The 22,354-nt window shown below is 44.5% G+C and overlaps 1 long non-coding RNA gene across 1 annotated transcript; it reads left to right on the forward strand.

Annotated features, from left to right (window-relative positions):
• Positions 1 to 11,104: 11,104 nt before the first annotated feature.
• On the forward strand, positions 11,105 to 21,507 carry LOC125610530. Its single transcript, XR_007340515.1, has 6 exons — positions 11,105 to 11,311; positions 13,877 to 14,128; positions 15,468 to 15,564; positions 16,958 to 17,436; positions 18,560 to 18,732; positions 21,336 to 21,507. It is a non-coding gene; the product is annotated as an uncharacterized LOC125610530 (long non-coding RNA).
• The last annotated feature ends 847 nt before the right edge of the window (positions 21,508 to 22,354 follow it).

Below are 22,354 nucleotides of genomic sequence, written 5' to 3' on the forward strand. Positions count from 1 at the left end.
CTGGGTGTTGTGGGGAGCTCCCAACACACCCAGAGTAGAGGGAAGTCCCCCCTCCCTCTCCCGGGGGCAGACCCCTCTAACCTGGGTGTTGGCGGGGAGCTCCTGCTGCCACACAGGATAAAGGGTAGAGCGGACTCCCCCCTTCTAGGGGAAGACTCCTCTAACCTCGCTGTCGGTGTTGGGCTGAGCTTGTATACCATCGCACCCATGGTAGAAGGGACTACCCCCTACATGGGGGAGACCCCTCTAACCTGGGTGTCAGGGGGAGCCTCTATACCATCGCACCTAGGGTAGAGGGGACTCCACCCTTCAGGGGGAGACCCCTCTAACTTGTGCATTGGGGGTTAGCTCACACCACACCAGGGTAGAGGGGACCCCCTCCAGGGGTGACCTCCCTCTTCCTGGGTGTTGGGGGAGCTCCCTCCACACTCAGGGTAGAGGGGACTCTTTTCTCTAGGACGGAGACCCCTATAACCTGGGCATCTGCGGGGGCTCCCCTGGATGCCCAGGATAGTGGGTACTCCCCCCGAAAAGGCAATGACCCTTCTAATCTGGGTGTTGGGAGGGACTACCCCGGACACCCAGGGTAGAGGGGAATCCCCCCTCCAGAGGGGAGACCCCTCTAACCTGGGTATCATGGGGGGCTCCTATACCACTGCAACCAGGTTAGTGTGGACTCCCCCTCCCAAAGTGACCCCCCTCTAACCTGGGTGTCGGGGGTGGGCTCCTATACCACAATACCCAGGGTAGAGGGGACTCCCTTCTTTATGGGGAGAGCCTTCTATCCTGGGTGTGGGGTGGGGGGCTCATATACCTCCGCACCTAGGGTAGAGGGGACTCCCCTTTCCAGGTGGGAGACCCCTTTAACCTGGGTGTTGGGGTGGGGGGCTCGCATACCACTGCATCCATGGTACAGAAGAATCCCCCCTCCCCCCTTGTGGGAGACCCCTTTACCTGGGTGTCCGAAGGAGGGGAGCTCATATACCACCATATCCAGAGTTTAGGGGACTCCCCTCCAGGTGGGAGTCCCCTGTAACCTGGGTGCGGGTCTGGGGCTCATATACCACTGCACCCTGGGTCTTCCCTCTAAACTGAATATTGGGAGGAGTTCGTATACCACCGCACCCCAGGAAGAGGGGACTTTCCTTACCAGGAGGGAGTCCCCACAAAACCTGGTGTTGTGGGGAGCTCATATACCACCGCACCGGGGTAGAGGGGTCTCCCCCTTCCAGAACACTCTAACCTGAGTGTCTGGGCCAGCTCATATTCCACCGCACACTGGGTACAGGGAACTCCTTCCAGGGGGGAACCTTGTAACATCAGTTTTGTTTGGATCTCCCACTGCACCCCTGTGTTGAGAGCCACAGCAGAAGGGGCCCCAGCAAACTTCCAGCTGCCAGCAAACTTCCACCTGCCAGCTGATGATTGGCTCACAGCACCCCAGCAAACTTCTAGCTGCCAACTGATTGGCTCCTCTGCAGTGATGCTCATTGGGCTGTTTCCCTGCCCTTTCAGACCACAGAGCTGCTCATTGGGGGACTTTTTTTTGGCTCTGCCCACATGACCCAGCCAATCAGCCTCAAGAGCAGGAGGAGGGGGGGAGGTGGAGAGGCTTGTGGGAAGCAGGTGGTGGCAGTTGGGCTCTGAGGGTTTTCCTGAGGAGCTGTGTAGTGTGGTGTGTGTGTGTGTTCTAAAAATAAAGTTAGTTTCTTTTGACAAGTGGCTCCTGAATTGTACCCAGCCAGACTGGGGCACCCCTGGTAGTGGGGACCCCCCATCCAGGGTGGGCTTTGTATGGGGTTTCATAAATTGACTTCCAGACCACTCACTTATAATCAAATCAAGCCTTTATGAAGCACACTAGTGGCGACTGACCAGAACATAAAGCTGTTCCACTGATCAACCCCAAACAATTGCAAGGACACTCCTTATAAGCCTGAAAACCACAAAAGGTATATTCGGAGGTCTAGCCAATGCAAGCAAGCCAGGTTACAGAAGTGGGAGAGTGCAGTCAAGCTGCGGGAAGCCTAACCAATCACAGTTAGCACAATTACCCCAGTTACAGAAACAGAGCCCCATTACCCTAGTTACAGGAACAATGCCCCATTAGGTAGTTCCGTGTTCTTAAAGGTTTCTATAGCAAAAGGAAAATAACATCTTGCCCCAGTTATGACCCTTCTACTTGGCATGGTTGTTTTACAGAATGGAGTCACAAAACAAAATGGAGTCACATTTGCTTTTATTATCACATTGTGTTGGCCACAATTTAGAAATGTGTGCATTTAAAATATCAATACATAGTGGCACATAGGTGATACTCATAAATAGAAAGGGGGAAAAAGATAAAAATTTGATAATGCTCCATCTGTCAGTACTTTCAACAACTTTGGTCAACTTCCAGTTGAGGCCTATATTCTTCCTGACTCCCAAATAAATATATGAGGGAGGAGAAGGGGTGGGGGTGCAAGTAATAAGAAGTTATTAAGTCCTTCCCCCCCACCCCCACCCTCACCACCCAGTACTGGGAATTGAACCCAGGGATGCTTAACCACGAAGCCACATCCTTTTTTATATTTATTTGGAGACAGTCTAGGTGAGTTGTTTAGGGCCTCCCCAAGTTGCTGAGGCTGGATTTGAACTTGTGATCCTCCTGCCTCAGTCTCCCAAACTGCTGGGTTTACAGGCATGCCCAATGAAAGAAAAATGACCACAACACTCAGAGCAACCAAGAGATCTTTATTGCAGCAGTGCAAAAGAGGAGAAAGAGAGAGAGAGAGAGAGAAAGAGAGAGAGAAGAAAAAGAGAGAGAGAAAGCAAGAGAGAGGGGCCCGGCAGGAGAGAGTTTTTATGGCCAAAATCTAATGGGGTCTCTGGGTCTGCAAGCGGCTTTTTTTTTGGCATACAATGATTGGATCATACAGTAGCTGCTAAGGGTGTCATCTTCTGCCTTCAGCCAGATGGGGCATGGGTCAGATGTGGGTTTCCATTGCAACAGACAGGTGGGGGTCGAGTGTTCAGCCTTGAGTAGGGTTGAGTGTTCAGACTTGATGCAAACAGGTGATAAAGGACCAGACAGAGGGGGGTTTGAGTGCCCGGGCTATCCTGCAGCTAACGTTTGTTCAGCCTGCCTGCAGACAACTTAGTTTACCCTGCCCTGCACCTAACATTCCTCCCTTTTTGTTTTTCAAAGTGACATGGGGGAGGTGCAAAATCGTCTAGCTACTTCCTGCTGAGAGGGGGCAGCGTAGGCCTACCTGGAGTGGGGGGGATATTCAGGGTCAGGCTTGAGAATACCAGGGCGGCTAGAGATAACATCCAGTGGCTATAGACAGTTATCTCAGAAGGGGCAAAGTCTATAAAGGTTCCTTGAAGCCATAGATTGTCAAAGGCATCAAACCATTTCTGAGCGGAGGAGATCCTTGGTATCAGCCATTGGTCCTATTGTAGGGACTCTAGGGAATATCGGAGGTGGCTTGGTTGAATCCAGTAATGTTAAGGGTGATGGCTCGATTGCAGCCAATGAAAGGGCAATCACCTTAACCCATAAACTGAGAGTGGGTGGTGTAGAAGCACCATCTGGAGGTTGGGATAGAAACTTGAGAGAGATTAATGTTAAGTAAAAGAAGAAGAGGGTTGGTAAAAAAAATCTTGAGTTTGGTGGGCATGGTGAAAGTTCAGGACTGGACATTTGGAATAGGTACCTTTTTAAGGTGGGAGACATAGTACCAGGGGGAGTGGCCCAAAAGGTTGGCCACCATTGGGGTAGTAAATATGACTGTATGGGGTCCCATCCAGTGAGGTTCCAACAATTGAGGATGCAGTTCCCAAAGTAAGACTGCATTACCCAGTTGAAGAGGGTCTGATTCAGTTCCTGGTTGTGCTGGGATTGAGGCAATGAATGGCACAGGAAGGCACTGGTCTGCATGTTCCCTTAGGAGTTTGTGTAGAAGTGTGAGATAGGACAGGTAGGACACAAGGGGAGGAGGAGTGATTGGAAAGCTTTGTTTGGTTAAGAAAGGACACCCATAGAGTTGCTCAAAGAGGCTAAGGCCTGAGGTAGCTCTAGGGGCTTCCTAAATTTAGGTGAGGGCCAACAGCAGGAGATTGGGCCAGGAGAGCCTAAGTTCTATAGCAAGTTTAGTGAGATGATCCTTGAAAATGCTGTTAGGCCTCTTAATCTTACCTGAGGATTAGGGTTGGTAGGGGATGTGGAGCCTCCAAGTGATGTTGAGGCCTTTGGAGACTAGTTGAACAACCTGAGAAGTGAAGGCTGAACCATTTCTGACTGGATGGAGGCAGGAAGTTCGAACCTGGGAATGATCTCCTCAACGAGGATGGAGGCGATGGTGTCAGCAATTTCCCTGGATGTAGGGAAACCTGAAAAAGTATCAACCAAAGTAAATAGGTAGTGAAGCTTTTTGTGCCTACGCATGTGAGTGAAGTTGATCTACAAGTCTTTGCCTGGCTGGTGGCTCCTCATCTGATGTGTGGGGAGTTTAGGTTTGATGCTTCCTTGTGGGGATAGAGTAGAGCAGACAGAACGAGCATTGAGGACTTGCTGGAGAGTAGTTCTCATTCCTAGGAAGTGAAAGAGGGGTTGTAAAAACTGGAAAATGGGTTAATTGGGGTTTTAGATGGGGCCAGAATCTCTAGAGCCAGAGGAGTTGGTCATGAGTCATAAGTCTCCGTCTTGGGCATCAGGGGCTGGTAGTCTTAAAGAAGTGGTTGATTGACTGACTGGTTGGTGAATCTGTGTATCTGATCTTTCAGGAACTTCTGTAAGCAATTTAACAGACATGGTCCTATTAGAAGAACCATAAAAAGGACTAATAGGGGTCCTGCGGGGGAGGGGGGAGCCAAGGCCATACTTGACTGAACATTCCCCATGGATACTGTTGGCCTAGTTGCTGTCTCCTCTTTTCTAGCTGTTCTTGTCCTTCATTACTCCCAGTAATGACTGTATTTTGGTTGACTGTTTTTGTTAGGTGTTTAAGATTAAGCTGGTCAAAATTGACTTTGTTTCTATTGTTAAGAGTCAGCTGAGTTCCCATAGGGGTCACTCGTAGAGGAACTTGAGAGTAGCTTCTTAGTTCTGATAGTGCTATTTGCACTAGGATGAGTCCAGGTCTTGCTTGACCTTGGAAGCATCAGGGATGTCTCCTTTCTCCAGTGACCCTCCTATTCACAGCAAGTGCACTGGTTGGCTTTTTATTCTCCAATGGTCTCATTAATCTCCCTGATCGGGAGGTTATGTGGCCCAGAGTTGCAAAGCTCTTTAGAGAAGTTCCCTGTTCCCTAGACTCAGAGGATAAGAACCAAATATTGGTTTTCTTGACCATTTAAATTTAAGTTTAATTTTAAGTCTTGATCTTAAACATCTAGCAACTCACCAGTCTTAAAATAAGAGTACTGGGCTTTAGCTGAAGTCTGGCCTACTTTGGAGTCATTCTGACATGTAGAAAGATGGGAGGCAGAGGCTTATCTCAGGTAGGGCAGGGCTCTTTATAAATCTTAGGCAAAGTGTTCTAGTATTGAAGTTGATCTTTGTTTCTTAAATATTATTTTATAAAGTTTACATATATTGTTATTTGAGGTTACATGAATATTAGCTAACACAATATGATATTACATTTAAATTGTACTCCAGTGTATAGAACTTTATATTAATCTTATTGATAACAGATCCAGTTATAGAACATTAAATGATATAAATAAATCTCCAATATGTTATTTTTATAAGCCTAAAATTACCATGCAACCTTTTGGAGAACATCAGCTTGATATAATGTTTTTTTAAAAGCTTCTATCTTAATTTAATATACAAAGAAGAGTAATAGTACCACAATTACATTGATGTTTTTATATTAATCAAGTTTAGCTCTTAAAGAAATAACATATTACAGTATTGTATAATAACAGTTGTTGTCTAACCATAGTTGTATAATCCTTAATTCCTTCAAGAGTACTTGCTCAAAAAAACTTACATATATAACCAACTTACACAGACCTTCTTTATCACTTACTTAAACCCTCTTTTTTACTTAATCATATAGACTTTCTTATCCAGAAACACATTTTTTCCCTTCTATTAAATCCATACCTAGAACTTTCTAATTTCTCTTTCCCATATGTTAATCCCTTCTTTATTCACATTTTGAAACAATCCTTGTAAATTTCTGAATTTAGGCAAATTATTCCATTTTAATAAAAGATATTTTGTTATTTGCAGTATACAATTAATTACATCTGTTTACCATTTCATGAAAACATAAACGGTGTTTAAGTATATAGAATTATACTGTTGTAGGGACAGACAAGGCAAGGCACCTAAGATAGCACCAAAGATAGGGAAACAGTTTTATTTGGTTGCAGCCAGATTCAGAAGGCACAGCTTCCGCTGTAATCAATTAATCCCCTGAACCCCAAGTTTAGGTAGTTTCAGAATTTTGCACCCAGCATATAAGGGGAGTGGCTCAGAAGTTCACAGTCTGCAGAAGTTCACAAAAAGCAGGGTTTTTTTTTCTCTCTGTTCTGGGCTAGTTAACCCTTCAAGGACACCTGAGAAGGGGAGAGCTTCTTTTTCCCCTTTCTTTCCTCTCCCTGCCAGCTGTTACCGTGGAGCCCAGTTGGTAACTTCCTTATCTTAGAAATGTAGCCATCACTGTGAAGTTCCAGCTCAAGGCCAGAGGCCTTGTTTACATATTTTTGTGAAAAACTAATAAGGGGGTGTCCAGCACCTGGAGTGCTGATTTTTCCCAGCCAGTGGCCAAGTAAAACAGGGCAACATGAAAAGAGGAAGTTTATCTACATTAAACTTTTCTGTAGAGACTCTTTGCTGACAGTCCTAAAATCAGCCATGGTGAAGACTTCTGGAGAAGGTCAGTTAAGACTTTTCTGTGGGCTGGGTAGGGAGGGGGAAGATGGGAATGCAGGCTGAGAGCAGCTCCGGTGGATCTGAGAATGAGGAAGGAGATGTAAAAGAATAATGGGAAAGGGGTTTGGGATTTTCCCTAGTAAGGAAAACTTGAGCAGCAGAACAGGTAGAGCAGAGGGGAAGATGGACGTGAATATCCCAAAAAGCCTGTAAGGGACTTTAAATTCTTTTTTAAAAAAATATTTTTTAGTTGTAATTAACTCAATACCTTTATTTTTTTTTAACTTATTTTTATGTGGTGCTGAGGATCCAACCTAGGGCCTCACGTGTGCTAGGCATGTGTTCTACCGCTGAGCCACAACCTCAGCCCCAACTTTAAATTCTTAGTAACCTGTTTTCAGTGATGACAAAGCAACTTTAAAGGCCATTTTCACCAGATCTTGGATAGGGGTTCGAGGGCTCTCCTCAGCTAGTTTGAGCTTTGGATTAGCTGGTTAGAGGGCCTGGTGGAACTGGGTATGGGCACTGACAGGAGAAGAGAGGAGTGAGTAGGTGGAGGGATAACTTCAGTACCTGCTACCTCAGCAAGGGGGTAATGGTTTGAGGAAGGGTGGTGGTTTGGGTTTTTGATCTAGTAATTGGAGGGGAGATAGCAGGTTGTTGAGGCGGGGGTGATGGTGGAGGAGCTGGGGCAGAAGGTTGAGGGTGAAGACCTATTCGAGCTGGGTGATAGGGTGGAGGTTCATCAGCAGGGTCAAAAGTAGTGATGAGTCTGGAGGAGGAGAAGATTGAGGATCAGTGGTTGGGGGGGGGTTGGTTTGCAAGCTAGAAGAATTTGTAGAGGTTTACAAGAGGTGCAGAGAGCACAAGCGAGAAGAAAGCTTGGACATAGGGGATGTTTACCCATTTTTTCAAATGCTCACAGTAGTCGTAGAGATCCCTTAGAATGGAGGGATTCAGAGACCCAAAGGGGTCCATTTGCTTTGGTTGTCTAGGGGATAAGTGGGCCAATCCTGGGTGCTATATTTGATCAATTTTTGGGGTTTGATGTCTGGTGTCAAAGAGAGGGTTTTGAGGTTATCTAAGAGGCATTGTAAGGGAGAGTCAACTGGCAGAGAGGATGCATTACCCATGTAGTAAACATAGTATAAGGGAGAGGGAAGGGGATGCAAAGATAGTATAAGGGAGAAGGAAGGAGACGCAACCGTAGTATAAGGGAGGGGGAAGAAACTGATTTATTGGCAAAAGGGGCATCCCTGATAGAGCCAAACATCAGGAGTGCCTAGTGGCAGGTTCAAGCTGCAGAGATTGGTCGTCACTGAATCCTGACAGTCGAGGCTTCCATCCTGGATGGGGCCGGAGCCGTGGGAGACCTTGGCCAAGGCTTTTCGGGAACCCTCCTTGACTCCCAGGGCCAGAAAGAGGAGAGAGAGAGAGGAAGGAAAAGAGAGAGGAAGGGGAGGATAAGCATATCTCTAGTGGCTGGCCGAGTCTTAAAGGTGAGAGGACTAGGATTTATGAGATCCACCAAAACCGTGAAGGTCTGGGTGGGGTGTGATGTTTGGTTCTCTGTTATGTGTTCCCAGAGGTTACAGTTCTTTGACCTACAAAGCCTATGCTGGGGAAGGGGAAGGGAAATAACTTTGAACCCAAGAGTCAAATCTGCCTCAGGAAGGAGTCCCTGTCACCATGGCCTTGAAGGCTGTGGTCAGGTGTTTTCCTCCTTGCAGGTGAGCATAGAAGTTTGCCAGACAATCAACAGTCAAATCCTCCTGACACCACCATTGGGTTTAGGGCTCCAGGAAGGGGAAACTCACCAACTGAAGGCCGGTGGTGGATGCAGTTCTGGCAGTTGAAAAAATGGGTTCAGGTCATCCGGTGAGTGGCACTTCTGAGGAAAAGGGACCCAAAAGTGGGTTTTCACCTTCTTCTGGGGTTTCGGCACCAGATGAAAGAAAAGTGACCACAACACTCAGAGTGACCAAGAGATCTTTATTGCAGCAGTGCAAAAGAGGAGAAAGAGAGCAAGAGAGAGCGAAAGCAAGAGAGAGGGTCCTGGCAGGAGGGAGTTTTTATAGCCAAAATCTAATGGGGTCTCTGGGTCTGCAAGCTGCCTTGTTGGCATACAATGATTGGATCATACAGTAGTTGCTAAGGGTGTCATCTTCTGCCTTCAGTCAGATAGGGCAGGGGTCAGATGTGGGTTTCTGTTACACCAGACGGGTGGGGGTCGAGTGTTCAGCCTTGAATGGGGTTGAGTGTTCAGACTTGATGCAAACAGGTGATAAAGGACCAGACAGAGGGGGGTTTGAGTGCCCGGGCTATCCTGCAGCTAACTTTTGTTCAGCCTGCCCTGCAGACAGCTTAGTTCAGCCTGCCCTGCACCTAACATCCACCATGCCCAGGTTGTCTTTAAATGTAGAGAATCCCATGAAATGACCTCCCTCACCCGAGGGGGGGGGGTGAAGGGCTACTTTTTCAACCAGTTACTCAGGAAATTCTGGGGACATTGAGCCCTGAAGCAGTGTCATACTTATTTAGAAATGAACCTATAGCATCTACAGCAGGCTTGATAAGTGGCTCCAAGTAGAAACCCAGGGCAAGTTCCCATGTGTACCCACTTCTCCTAGCAGCATCCCACAGGCTTCTGGGTGTGCAGGGTTTGTAGTAAGAAAAGATGATAGGAAACCTGGCAAGTTTGCCAGCACCTGGGATGGACTCTGATTAAATCCATTTCTGTCTCATGAGCCACCCTTTCTGTTGAGGGCCACAGCCGAGGGATGACGCATGGCATTTTTGCCAGAAGGGAGTGGTTGAGAGGTGACTCCAGCGAGCCATTGAGATGATGATGGTTATGTTAAGCTGTATATTCAATTGTATATTAGACCTTTACTGTCCGGTAATAGGGCGGCTCTTGCTGCCTCCAGCGCCCGATACTTTGGAGTTCCCGTTGAGTTCTCTCGGGGGTTCCGAGAGTGAGTGCGCAGCCCGGGGGGAGGAGAGAGAGTTCCCGGGGAGTGTGTGTGGAGTGTTGGTGGAGTTTGGGCAATAAAGTTTCCTGTTTGAACATACAAGTGCTTTGTGGCGGCTGGGTTATTTGTGCCCAGCCAGACTGCAGCACCTTTCCTGTCTGGTGTTAGAAATTCAGGGGCAGAGAACAAAGCAGCCAGGTTTGTTTTTCCAGAGCAAGAGGGGTCTGGCGAAAAACAGCCCTGACAGCTGTGCCTGTGTCTTGGTGAAGGAAGGGCTTTCACATGTTTCTTCCAAGACTGTTTAGTCTGATGCTGAGGATTCATATATCAGTTTTTGGCTCTAGTGTCATTGGGGTAGTTCTGATTTCCATTGTTTTCATCATCGTCTGTATTTTCCTACAATGAAAGAAGTAGAGCTGAGAACGGAGTTGAAAAACCAGCCTCTATCTCAGAGCAAAGCCTGTCCAAGGAAGGGACATGGCCTTTGTCCTTGGAAAAACCCACAGAGCACTCCTAAGCACATTCCCACCCTGCTAAGTTGTTTATCTACAAATAACAGAGATCTGCTGCGCCAGGTGTCCCTGACTCAGTCAGGCTAGGTGGGGATCCATAGCAGCCCCCTAGCAGCCACCAATCAGCATGAGACAGGGAAATACCTGGGATGCCAGATGACCCTCCCAGTAGTTTATGGTGGCTGATAACATATTGGGAAACCATGTAGTTCAGCACAAACCATGTAGTTCAGCACGTACACTCCTCTTGGCTTAAACCAATCAGTTCAAACGAATACTGCTTTTGTACTGACCAATCACCCCTACCTAACTTGTTCCCACCAGTGGATGTGCTAATCATGTTTTAGAGTTGTTGTTTGATTTTCCCGCGGTGTGCGGTGATTTGTTATGCTGTATGTGAAGTCCCTGCCCTTTTCAAAGAATGTATATAAGCTCTGCTCAAGCTGTTCTCCGGGCTCTTTGCTCTTTACCTCTTCGAGGTAGGCTTGGAGCCCCAGCATGCTGGACCCCCAATAAACCCTTTGCTGTTGCATGAGACAGTCTCTTGGTGGTCTTTTCCTCCGATGTTCGCCCGACCTTTACAGAGTTATTGCAGGGTCACTTAAAACTTGGCTTTCTTCATTCATTCTCACAGCATTGACAGTGCTTCTTTAAAAGGGGGTGGGGGGCACTCCTAAGGCCCTAGTCCTTAATGAATAACACCTGGATCCGAATCAACTCCTCTCCCATTGGCTTTTGCAGAAATGGCAGTGCATTGAGGACACATCTGGGAAGCTTCGAATTCACAAGTGTAAAGGGCCCAGTGACCTGCTCCTCGTCTGGCAGAGCATGTGGAACCTCTTGTGGCTTCCATGATAAGGACAAAGAATGCAGTTGCAGAGAGTCTGGTTACCGCACCTGCAGAAGCCAGAGGAAGAGTCAGAGGCAGTTCCTGAGAAACCAGGGGACTCCAAGTAAGACAAACGTTTGTGACCACCACAATGGTGGGCCACAGTCTTAGATAAAAGTTCCCCTTTCCACATTTCAGATATTATCAATGCACAGTTTTCAGACCAAAAGAAAATCATTGTTCTGTTTAAAATAAGAAAGCTAATATTAAATTGAAATTTCACTCTCTAAATACTCCCATGTAAGCATAGAATGAAAATAGGTTTAGTAAAAACACCAAATGCAAGACTTATGTACAAATAAAAACTATAAAATGGTTATTCCAAAGGGTAAAGTATAAGGTTTAGATCCATTTTATTTTACTTTCATGCTAATGTCCTTATTTTTCTGCCTTAAGTTGCTTTAGACAATAATCCAAGGCATCAATGCATACGCATTTCAGAGGAAAAGCATAAACACCTTTTTTTAGGGCATATAGTTTAATCTGTTATGGGACAATATGTATATTTTTTATATTTTGTCAACTTATTGGATATTGTTAACTGGTAGGGTAAGATAGTTGAATTCAGTGTGAAATGTACGACCTGGAATTCTATTTATAAAAATTATCAGGCCACTTTGAGATACCTGTCATTATTATAAACATGAAAAGGAGCAGGACCACACTTTTATAGAGAATGAGAGTCTGGCGCCATCTAGTGGAATAATATGAAAAGTGGCTCACTTCTGTGGTGGTTTTCTATATACTCCTTTGGAAATAAGAAACATTAATTCTGTGGCTAAGATCTGGAAATCCAGTCACTCATGAGAAAAATATATGCCCTTAAAATGATGTTTTTACTTGGACGAGAGGTTTTAGGGTTATGAATCCTAGATCATTCATCCAAAATCATGAGTATATTCTTTACATATGTGCACAGATAAAGAAAGAAAAGAAATTAAAAACCAGCAAGGAACAAGGTCTCCTGACACTCTCCTAGGGGAACAAAATTGAATCACAAAAGTTTATCTTAGAAGCACAAAAGTTTATCTTAGAAGCAGAGTCGGTCCTTCTCTTCAGAAAGTTAGAGATCACACAGATTTTTTGCATGTTGGGCACAAGCTGTTTCAATTGCATGGAATATTGTGTGTTTGAGAGCAGAAGTGTTTTTTTTTTCTTTTTTCTACAATAGTAGAACTTGTGGGCATGCCCTGTGACCCGCTGTCATGGAGGCCCACCACTCAACTGAACAGGGCAAGGTCCTACAAGAGCTGTCTCATAGCACAGAGATTCTGATTCCTCGTCTGATCTGCCCTCTTCTTTTTATTTTAGCATCAGGTTGGAGAGATAAGGCCAGAAGAGTGTACCCACAGAGTCTAAGTGCATCTGGTAAACAGGGGACAATGTTTGCACTTTAAAGTTCTTAGCTGGGTGGGACCCAATGATCAATTAGTAACATTCCATGGTCACCAGAAAACATGCTGGCCTATGCCTTGACTTACCCTCCATTTGCCAGATATGGAAAGTCACTGGGCTGACACAAGCAAAATTTAATTATTTTTTAAACATATCTTTCCCTTGCCACAGTCCGGCTGCAGCAAAATAACTGGGGTGTGACGAACAACTTGTGTAGATTGATACAGCAGGAGTGGGAGCCGTTTATTGTAGGACAGGAGGGGTATATATACATTACACACAGCTTATCTTAATTAACATAAACTAGATACAGCAGTCAACCAATAAGGAATCTCCACACTTAATGGCTCGCTGGCGTTACTTCACAAACCACTCCCTCTGGCAAAATGCCAGGCGCTATCCTGACTTGTTTACAGACCCTAACATTCCCTATTTGTGCAAATACAAGATATCTAGAACATTCAGCTTTTTTTAAAAACAGCCCAAAGTAATGGTAAAACCATAGCCTGAGAGGTTCTCATCCTAACTCCCACTGCCTTGCAGAATGTATGTGATGGTCAAAGCTTCAGTTCTCTCATTCATAAAATAAGGACAATAACACCAAATCCATGAGCTTGTTTTGATAATCTTAATAAAGATTATAGATTCAAGATAAATAAAAGGTATACAAAACATAGCAAAAGCTCAGTATATATCTGGGGTGAGAGTAACTGGGAATTGAACCCAGGGGTATTTTACCGCTAGCTACAGCACTATTTCTTTTTATTTATTTATTTTTAAAATTTTGAGTCAGGGTCTCTCTAAGTTGCTGAGTCAGCCCTGAACTTCCAATCCTCTGCCTCAGCCTCCTGAGTCTCAGATTATAGGTGTGTGCCACCACGCCCAGCTAAGGATTATGAATACCATAATTGATAATATAGTTTTATCCAAACATCTTAGTGGTTCATGTTGAGAACTAAGTGTAAAAGTGCACAACCTGCCATCAGTGGAAAGGACCTTGGAGATCACCTATATTCGTCCCCTCAGTTGAGACTCCCATGAGATGACCGTGAGGTGGCACTGCCAGGACAGAGCCCCACTTCCCGAGGTGAATCCCAGAGCCCCGCGATGCCCCAGAGCAGAGCAGCCTGTACTCCTTGACCCTCTCCAAGGCCCTCACAGTGCCGGTGACCATTTTCTTCCTTCCTAAACTGCATCAGATCATCCATATTAACCTCATTTCCCTCAATCGCAGAATACAAGCCCCGATTTGTCCATACCCGGCAGACAGGCTCCTTGTCTGTTGAATTTGAAGGAGAAATATATGACATAAATCTGGAAGAGGAAGAATTGCAAGTGTTGCAGCCAAGGAGCATTGCCAAGCGTCACGAAGAAGGCCACAGGGGGTTGGGAGGTCGCCAGGCTACCGGTGGTGGCAACGGGAATGAGCTGCTGGCAGACAGCAGCAAAGCCGTGCACCTACCAACCACTGCCGCGTGACACGCAAGTAAGAAGGTTTTGGTGTTCTCTAGGTTTGAGATCAAAGTGTCCCCCTGCCCCAGATCATCACCGCTAGCACTTTGTAAAAGGTAGTATCAACTTGGCTTTGGAGAGGCGGGCCAAGGCCTGGCCTCCAGGACACCTGGGGGTTAAGGAAGCCACAAGGGGTGTGCTTTGTGTTCAATTTCTCATTAATGCTAATCAACTGGGAATCCAGCCAGGGCGATTCTGTCACATCTTGACTTAGCAGGCTTGGGGTTCCTGCCCCTAAGCACTTACCCTTTAGTAGACAGCAAGAAGCAGATGGAAATGGTTATAGGAACTGGTAGAGGCTATTCCACATGCATGGTCACTGTCCCTTAGAGCATTGTAAAGTCACAGCCTCAGAAACAAAACACGGGTCACAAAGAAGCTCTAGAAAACTGGTGTCATTTGGGGATGGGTGTAAGTTGCAGAAAATGCCTGACCTGACTCAGATCTCGAGAGCAGAGAAATCCTCGAAGTCTAGCAGACAGGCAAGCGAAATGACTCCCCTGTGGCTTTCAAGGACTCACGTGGTCTTTGGATCCTCCCCAGATCAACTTACTCTCTTGATAAAGAAATGTTTTCTTTCTGACATTATTAGCAAGACATTTGTTTTTTTCCTAATGTCATCACTTTGGGAACATGGAGTATTGTGAGTTCTGCCACGGTTTTTATCTCTGGGACTGGTCTCCAGGCACTCCTAGTTGTTAGGATTACATGCTAAGAGATTTAGGCCAGGGTTTGTTTCTCTGACAGCAGAAATTGACCCATATCCCACCTACTTTCTCTCTCTCCCTAACACTTTTTCTTTGCTTCAAAGTTAATGGAGGAACAAGGGGTCCCCAGTACTAAGGAGGGAAAGAAGACTTGATAGAGTACTTAAGACAAGCTCTTTTTAGCCAAATGAATGAAACAGAATGGTTATTCCCATTTTTATTCTGTATTTCTTCAAATAAACCGTCTGCATTATGGTTGTGGATACCTCCTTTACTTTTCTATGTGTATTTGCTCAGGCTTTCAAAGCTTGAATTTAGGGTGGAAACAATTCATGGATTCATAATGCAAGCTGCCTCCCCAGGTAATCTCAAGGATGATCTCAGTGACAGAGAGGTGACACTTTCCTTTGCTAGAGCAGTAGCCGGGGACACATTCTCATTTACCCTTGTCTAGGGATCAGCTCCAATCTCACTTCTTCTACCTATTAGTGAAGGGTTTTAAGGATAATAAGTCCTCTTTGCTATCTATCCCTTGTGTTTTTTAATAATGGAATATGAACTTATTTCTCATGTCTTTATTTTGGTTATTGTTATTGGATTTTGCAGGTGTTTTATTCTTCCAAATGATACAATCCATTGTGAGAGAGAACTGTATCAGTCAGCCAAAGCCTGGAAGGATCGTAAGGCATACATTGATAAAGAGGTCAGCATGATGTCCTTGTAAGGTTATTCCAAGTCCAGACCATGCATGGTGGTGCACACCTGTAATCTCAGCAACTCAGGAGGCTGAGGCAGGAATATTGCCAGTTCAAGGCTAGCCTGGGCAACGTAAAGAGACTATCTCAAAATGTAAAAATTTATAAGAAGATCTGGAGATATAGCTCAGTGGTCAAGCACCCCTGAGTTCTATCCCCTTACCAGAAAAGTAAATAAAATATATACAGATTCAGTTTGCCAGAATCTGGCAGGATGGGACATAACCACTGTATGCGTCACCTTTTTAAAAATTCCATGGAGAATAGAAAAATGGTCAAAGTATTTATCATTCTCCTGTGGTTTAGTGATAGTCCTGCTAAACATAAAACAGGGTGTGAGAAGAGAATGTGATTGGCTCAATGATATTTTGACCATCTGTGTAGGGCACGTCACATCAGAGGAATAGAAACCTATGATGGAGAAAAGGAAACCTAACTTGCAGACTGATGCTCACTTCCTGGTCTTGGGGCCGCACTTGGCTAAGATGGAGCCTGGCGATCAGCCAGAAGGCATTACTGTGGGTTATGATGAAAAAATCGGACCACCTCTAGGATAGGCTCAGAACACTTCCGCCCTCGTGGACAGCTCGTGTCTCCCCTTAATTCCTGTAGAATGGGTGTACACATGTACTCTCCTCACCCTGCTGACCTTTATCCTAATTGGCTCCTGTGCCTTATATTAGTTGTGTGTGCTTCCTCAATAAAGGAGCTCCAGCCTTGACTGGTCTCCCTGACACGTCTGATTGTCCTCCAGGGAGGGAGGGCTGGGTGCCGGCCGTCTGTCGGCCCTCTCCTTTCTTGTCTCCTCCTGGCCTGGTGCGTTCTCCCTATCTCTCCTGCAGGTCAGGAGAAAACGAGGACTAAAAACCCCCGACACATCTGTTCAACAAAAGGATTCAGTTGTAAAAGCAGCACCTGTTAATGTGTATCCAATACACTTCAGCTAGAATACAGAGATAGATGTATTCTATGCCTTGTTTGTTTTTAAATTAATTGCCATCTTGAATAGTTATAACTAAGGAACACAATAAACAGGGTGAAAAGAAAAGGTATTTTATAAAGAAAATCCTGAGGTTGCCAGGCACGGTTGACACGTCTACAATCCCAGCAGCCCGAGAGGCTAAAGTGGGAAGATAATAAGTTCAAAGCCAGCTTCAGCAACTTAGCAAGATCCTGTCTCTAAACAAAAAATAAAAAGGGCAGGGGATATGGCTCAGTGGTTAAGCACCCCTGAGTTCAAACCCTGGTACCAAAAAAAAAAAAAAGGAGAGAGAGAAAGAGTGGGGGCAGAAAGAAAGATCTGGATGTTAAAATGTAATGATTTGAATACATGTTTTCCAGATTGAAGTTCTGCAAGATAAAATTAGGAATTTGAGAGAAGTGAGGGGACACTAAAGAGAATAAAGCCTGAGGAATGTAGCTTCAGTAAGCAGAGGTGAGCATGTACCCATCCCTCAGTCTGCTTTCTGTACCCATTTTTACACAGCTAGAGTGGTAAGCACGAAGCTCATTTCTCTTTTCCCAACACCAAGCTTCATATGAATGCATTAACATATAGTATTATGACCTCACCTATTTAAGTCAAGTATGCCATGAATTTTAAGCAAATTTTTTTTTAAAAAAGTCCTAATAAGCCACAATAGTGACAACAGAGTAACTGCCTGCCGACTATGTTGCTTCTTTTTTTAAAAAAATGAACTCTTTGATCAAATGCAAGGTTATGAAGACTCATTTTGTAACCCTCTGGCCTGCAGTTATTATAATAAAGAAAAAGATGTAAAAAGACAAGAGAAATTGAAGAGCCATCTTCACCCCTTCAAGTAAGTGACTCCTTTTTCCATGTTTGCTGGGAGTTGAGAACCGTCCACTGGTCCCTTGAAAAGTAGCAAGGGTTCCTGAGGTCTCAAGTGGTGCTATTTTGGCAGAGATAGATCCACGTAGATCCTTGACACATAGTTCAAGCCTCACCAAGGGACCACGCAAGGCTTCTGAAATCCTTTGACGGACAGCCATGCAGAGATTCCCCTGTAACCCTGCTGCACACTCTGCTACTCGTAGGAGACCAGGAATGGGTTTTTCTGCATATACTGCCATCTGTGGAAAGTGGTTAAGAGTTACAGACCCTCTTAATTATGTCAGTGTGTTCTAAAGAGCAGCCTGTTATAGCGTTGAATTCTGAAACTGCAAAGAAATATATGGATATTTTAAAATAATCCAGAATTTGCACATAAAAATGATTTAGCATTTGAACTGCAATGAAGTTTAATCCTTGTGTGGGAAAAGCAATAAATAGCTGGGCATGGTGGTGTACACTTGTAATCCAGTGGCTCAGGAGGCTGAGGCAGGAGATTCGCAAGTTCAAAGCCAGCCTCTTAGGCTTCAGAGGCCCTAAGCAACTCAGTGAGACCTGTCTCTAGGAAAAAAAAAAAGAAGAAGAAGAAGAAGAAGAAGGCTGGAGATGTGGTTCAGTAGTTAAGCACCCCTGGGTTCAATCCTGGTACCAAATAAATAAAGCAAGATAATAAAGTTTTTTTTTTAATCAGCTTTCCAAACCTATTTTTAAAACTGTCTAATGCAAGCCATCTGGTTCAACTAATCATTGACTCTATTGGTACTGAGCTACCAGAAATTTAAGCCCCTTGTCCAAAGGGTGTAGCTAGCAGGATCCATTGATTTAACTTGACATTTATCTCAATTGATCTTACATGTAAATAAGAAAAAAAGTGTTGATGCTATTAAGGTTTAATAAGTTCTGAGCCCGTTGTCACTTATTGAGTTTGCCCTCACTATTGCTGATTATATTTTGAAGTTCTCTGTAAAAAGTAAAGGTCATCTATTATTGTATGTGTCTAAATCTTGGTGCAAGACTCACAACAACAATCCTATTTTTCATCAAGAAAGTACCTTTTCATCATTAAAAAAAAATCCCTTCTATTGGAACAGGGAGGCTGCTCAAGAAGTTGACAGCCAACTGCAACTTTTCAAGGAGAACCGTCGGAGGAAGAAGGAGAGGAAGGAGAAGTAATGCCAGAGGAAGCAGGAGGAGTGCAGCCTACCTGGCCTCACCTGCTTCACCCACGACAACAACCACTGGCAGACGGCCCCGTTCTGGAACTGTAAGTTGCTCCTTCTAAATGCCGCTTCCTGCCACCCTGCAGAGAAATGGTATGACCCATACCCTAGCTACTTAGTCATAGTAACTTAGTCAGCAGCACAGTTCCAAGAATCCAGGGAGATTCAAGAGGAAAGCATCACATTATATTTTATACTTGAATTATTTTTAAAAAAAAAAAACCCAGATTTTTTTCTTTAGAAAAATTTTTGGCATTTTTGACCTGATGCATTATAGTTTCACATAGGGGTGGGATTTGTTTTACATATTCATACATGCCCCCAGTGGTTTTCTTTTAATATCAAGCTTCTCTCAGGGTTCTTCTTCCTGATGATGTTTCACAGAGTAGCCAGCACCTGGCAGAGTTACTACCCGTAAGCCTGCTCTATAAGTAAATAACAATGAATGCAGGGACAATTTCACCCCCCAAAATTTTGTTTCTACTTTATTTCACATGCATACTGCAAGTGTAATATAGGAAAATAAAAGAGCAGTGAGGATGCCTTAAACTCTGGGTCAATACCCACTTCATCTCATTCTACTTCAGTGTCAGCATCCTTCTTGTAGAATAGTAAAGACTCCATAAAATTATTTGGCTTTGCATTGATTCCTTAGGATACAGAATTATCGTGCACTTTTTAAATTAACGTTTTTTATTTTCTTTAATGATCTATGGACAATATTTACCTAGGACATGTAGAAATAATACCTTAGAATTTTGTGGTATGTTCTCCCAATTGAAGACTTGCCAGCCCATGGAGTAGATAAAAGCTCCCATCTTCCAATTGAGATCTCTGGAATCCAGTGGGGCCTGTTTCTCAAACTGGGATTTGGAAATCTCAAGGAATCCACAGACCATCCTTGAGAAGGTTGAAGTCCTAGGCAGCAGGATTTTTGTTTTATCATTTTGTTTTGATGTTTCTCGAATTGCATTTACATGTTTGCATTTACATTCACATTCACATCAAGACCAGGTGACTCTTAAAGTTATTGCATTTATCTTAGATAGAGTTCCTAAAATGGAGTTGGGGACTCTCTGAGGGTTATTCAGATTGCTAAGGGTCTGTTCTCTGCCCGGCTCTGAGCTACATATCAACAATACAATAACGAACAGGACACCTTGTTCTGTACCTTCTTAACACATTCTAATGGGGGAGAGGGAGAGCAAAGAAAGTAAATGAAATAAATAAACTAATTACAAGTTGTAATCATGTGATATGGGGAACTGATCAAAATTTTTAAGGGGACTCAGGGTGGGGATGATGGGTATGTTGGTCAGCTTTTCATTGCTATGACAAAATTCCTGAGATAATCAACTTTTAAAAAGGAAAGGTTTATTTTGAATCACACTTTGGGTGGTTTCAGTCCTTAGCTGGCCTCTGTGGTTTGGGACCTATGGAAAGACAAGTCATCATAGTGGGAGCACATGGTAGAAGAAGCTGCTTGCCTTACTGCAGCCAGGAAGCAAAGAGAGAAAAAGGAAGGGGCCAGGGTCCCAGTCCCCTTCAAGGGTTTCAATGCCCCCAGTGATGAAAGACCTCCCAGCTGCCCCCACTCTTAAAGTTTCACCACCTCCCAATAACACCCGTCTGGGGAAGGAGCCTTTAATCCTTGAGCCTTTGGGAAAGAAACATCCCAGATCCAAGCTGCAGCAGTGGGGTGACACTGGAGCTGAAACCTAAAGAGTGGAGAAAAGTCACCCAAATGGAAGGGAGCCACATCCCACAGAGGGAACACAGGAGCAGGGGTTCTGAGGAAGTGACGAACTTGGTGCACTCCAGGTTGGAAGCCCCTCAAAAGAGGGGACATGCAAAACAGGGAGCTAGAGTTGGCTCCTGCCAGAAGCAGGTCCTTGTACCTCTCTGTGCTTTCTTGCCTGAGCTGAGGCACCCTGCCCAAACCTCTATTTCCTCACCTGCACCCCTGCCAGGCCTCCTATTTGATCTCCCAATTGCTCTCACCAATCCATTTCGCACAGAGTCAGAATGATCTCCTAATAACATCCTCTTTTTTTTCCTTAGACTAAAAAGCAAAATCCTTAACATATCCCATGAAGCCTTGCATGCTCCAGTTTAGTCCTACTCTGAAACCATTTTCTCCCTCCCACCCTGGCCTACTTCTCTCTTCCTCAGGCATCCGGAGCCCTCTCCCACCACAGAGCCTTTGCACATGTTCTCTCTTCCTAGAAGAGTCTTGTCCTGATGCCCACCCAAAGTTCTATGCCTGTCAAACATCGACTCGTCTTTTCAGACCTCAATTGCAAAGTCTCTTCTCATAGTCCCTGTGCCTCAGACCAGGTTAATCCTCTATCACACACCTAGCCCCCCTTATCCATGGGTTCTGCACCCACAGATTTAACTAACCACACTTAGAATATATTCAGAAAAAATGTTATCTGTATGAACAGGCACAGACCTGTTTTTTTTTGTTGTTGTTGTTGTTATTTTCTGAACAATAGAATATAACAACTACTTACACAGTTGTATTAGGTGTTCCAAGTAATCTAGTGATTTAAAGTATACCCCAGGATGTGCACTAGGTGTATGCAAATACTCATTCATTTTCTGTTAGGGATTTGAGCATCTGAAGATTTTGGTATCCTTGTAGGAATCTGGAATCAGTCCCACATGGATACTGAAGAACAGCTGCACACTCTGAAGTGAGCTCTACTGCTGAGAGCCATAGCCAGTAGGAATGATGCATGGCATTTTTGGTTGAAAGGTGACGCCAGCAAGCCATTGAGATGATATGATTATGTTAAGATCTGCATTCAATTGGATATTAGACCCCTGCTGTCCGCCTCGGCCTGCTACTTTGGAGCTCTAGCGGGACTCCCAAAGAGTTCCCATTGGTTGGGAAAGTGCGGTAGGAGGGAATTCCGGAAGAGGGATTTCCTGTTGGTGTAGTGTGTCCCGAGAGAACACCGCATGGGTGGTGCGCCCGAGAATTCCCGGGGAGTGTGAGTGGAGTGGCATTGGCAGGAGTTTTGGAAATAAAGTTTGTTCCTGCTTGAGTGGCTCGTGATTTTGTGCCCAGCCAGACTGCAGCACTCTACTGTGTCTCCATTGGACTTATCATATTTGTAATTATACATTATCATTGTTGTTTTTAGATTTTAAACATTTGTCTTCCCATTGGACTTCCAGTTTCTCAGATAGGATACCGTATCTATGTAACAATGTCTCCCCTGACACAGAGGAAATGCAGAACAAATGTTAGGTAAATAAATAAGCATACAAGCAAACTACCCCGTCCAAAATCAAATCAGTTCAAGTCAATTTAACTAAGCTTTGAGTGCCTGCCATTGGGTATCACCGCTAGTGATGTGAGGAATGTAAAAGGGAGTAAGATAGTCTCCTGGTGTCACTTGACTTTCAGGAGCAAAGTGGAGAATAGGTCTCATTTAAACTAAACTTGTGTTTTTCCCAGTGGACAACATTCTTGGTATTGATCTTCTGGAACAGCTAGAATTTTTTTTTTTCACAAAAAAAACACAGTTTAAAAAAATACATTTTATATTAGAATCCTGTGTACACATATGTAAACACATAAGTGTATCTGTGTATGTGTTACATAAATGGTACATATGTGATGTGCATAGTGAAATTTAAAATTTGAAGAGTAAT

Source organism: Marmota marmota, unplaced genomic scaffold (genome assembly GCF_001458135.2).
Source record: "Marmota marmota marmota unplaced genomic scaffold, marMar, whole genome shotgun sequence".
Classification (NCBI taxonomy): Eukaryota; Metazoa; Chordata; class Mammalia; order Rodentia; family Sciuridae; genus Marmota; species Marmota marmota.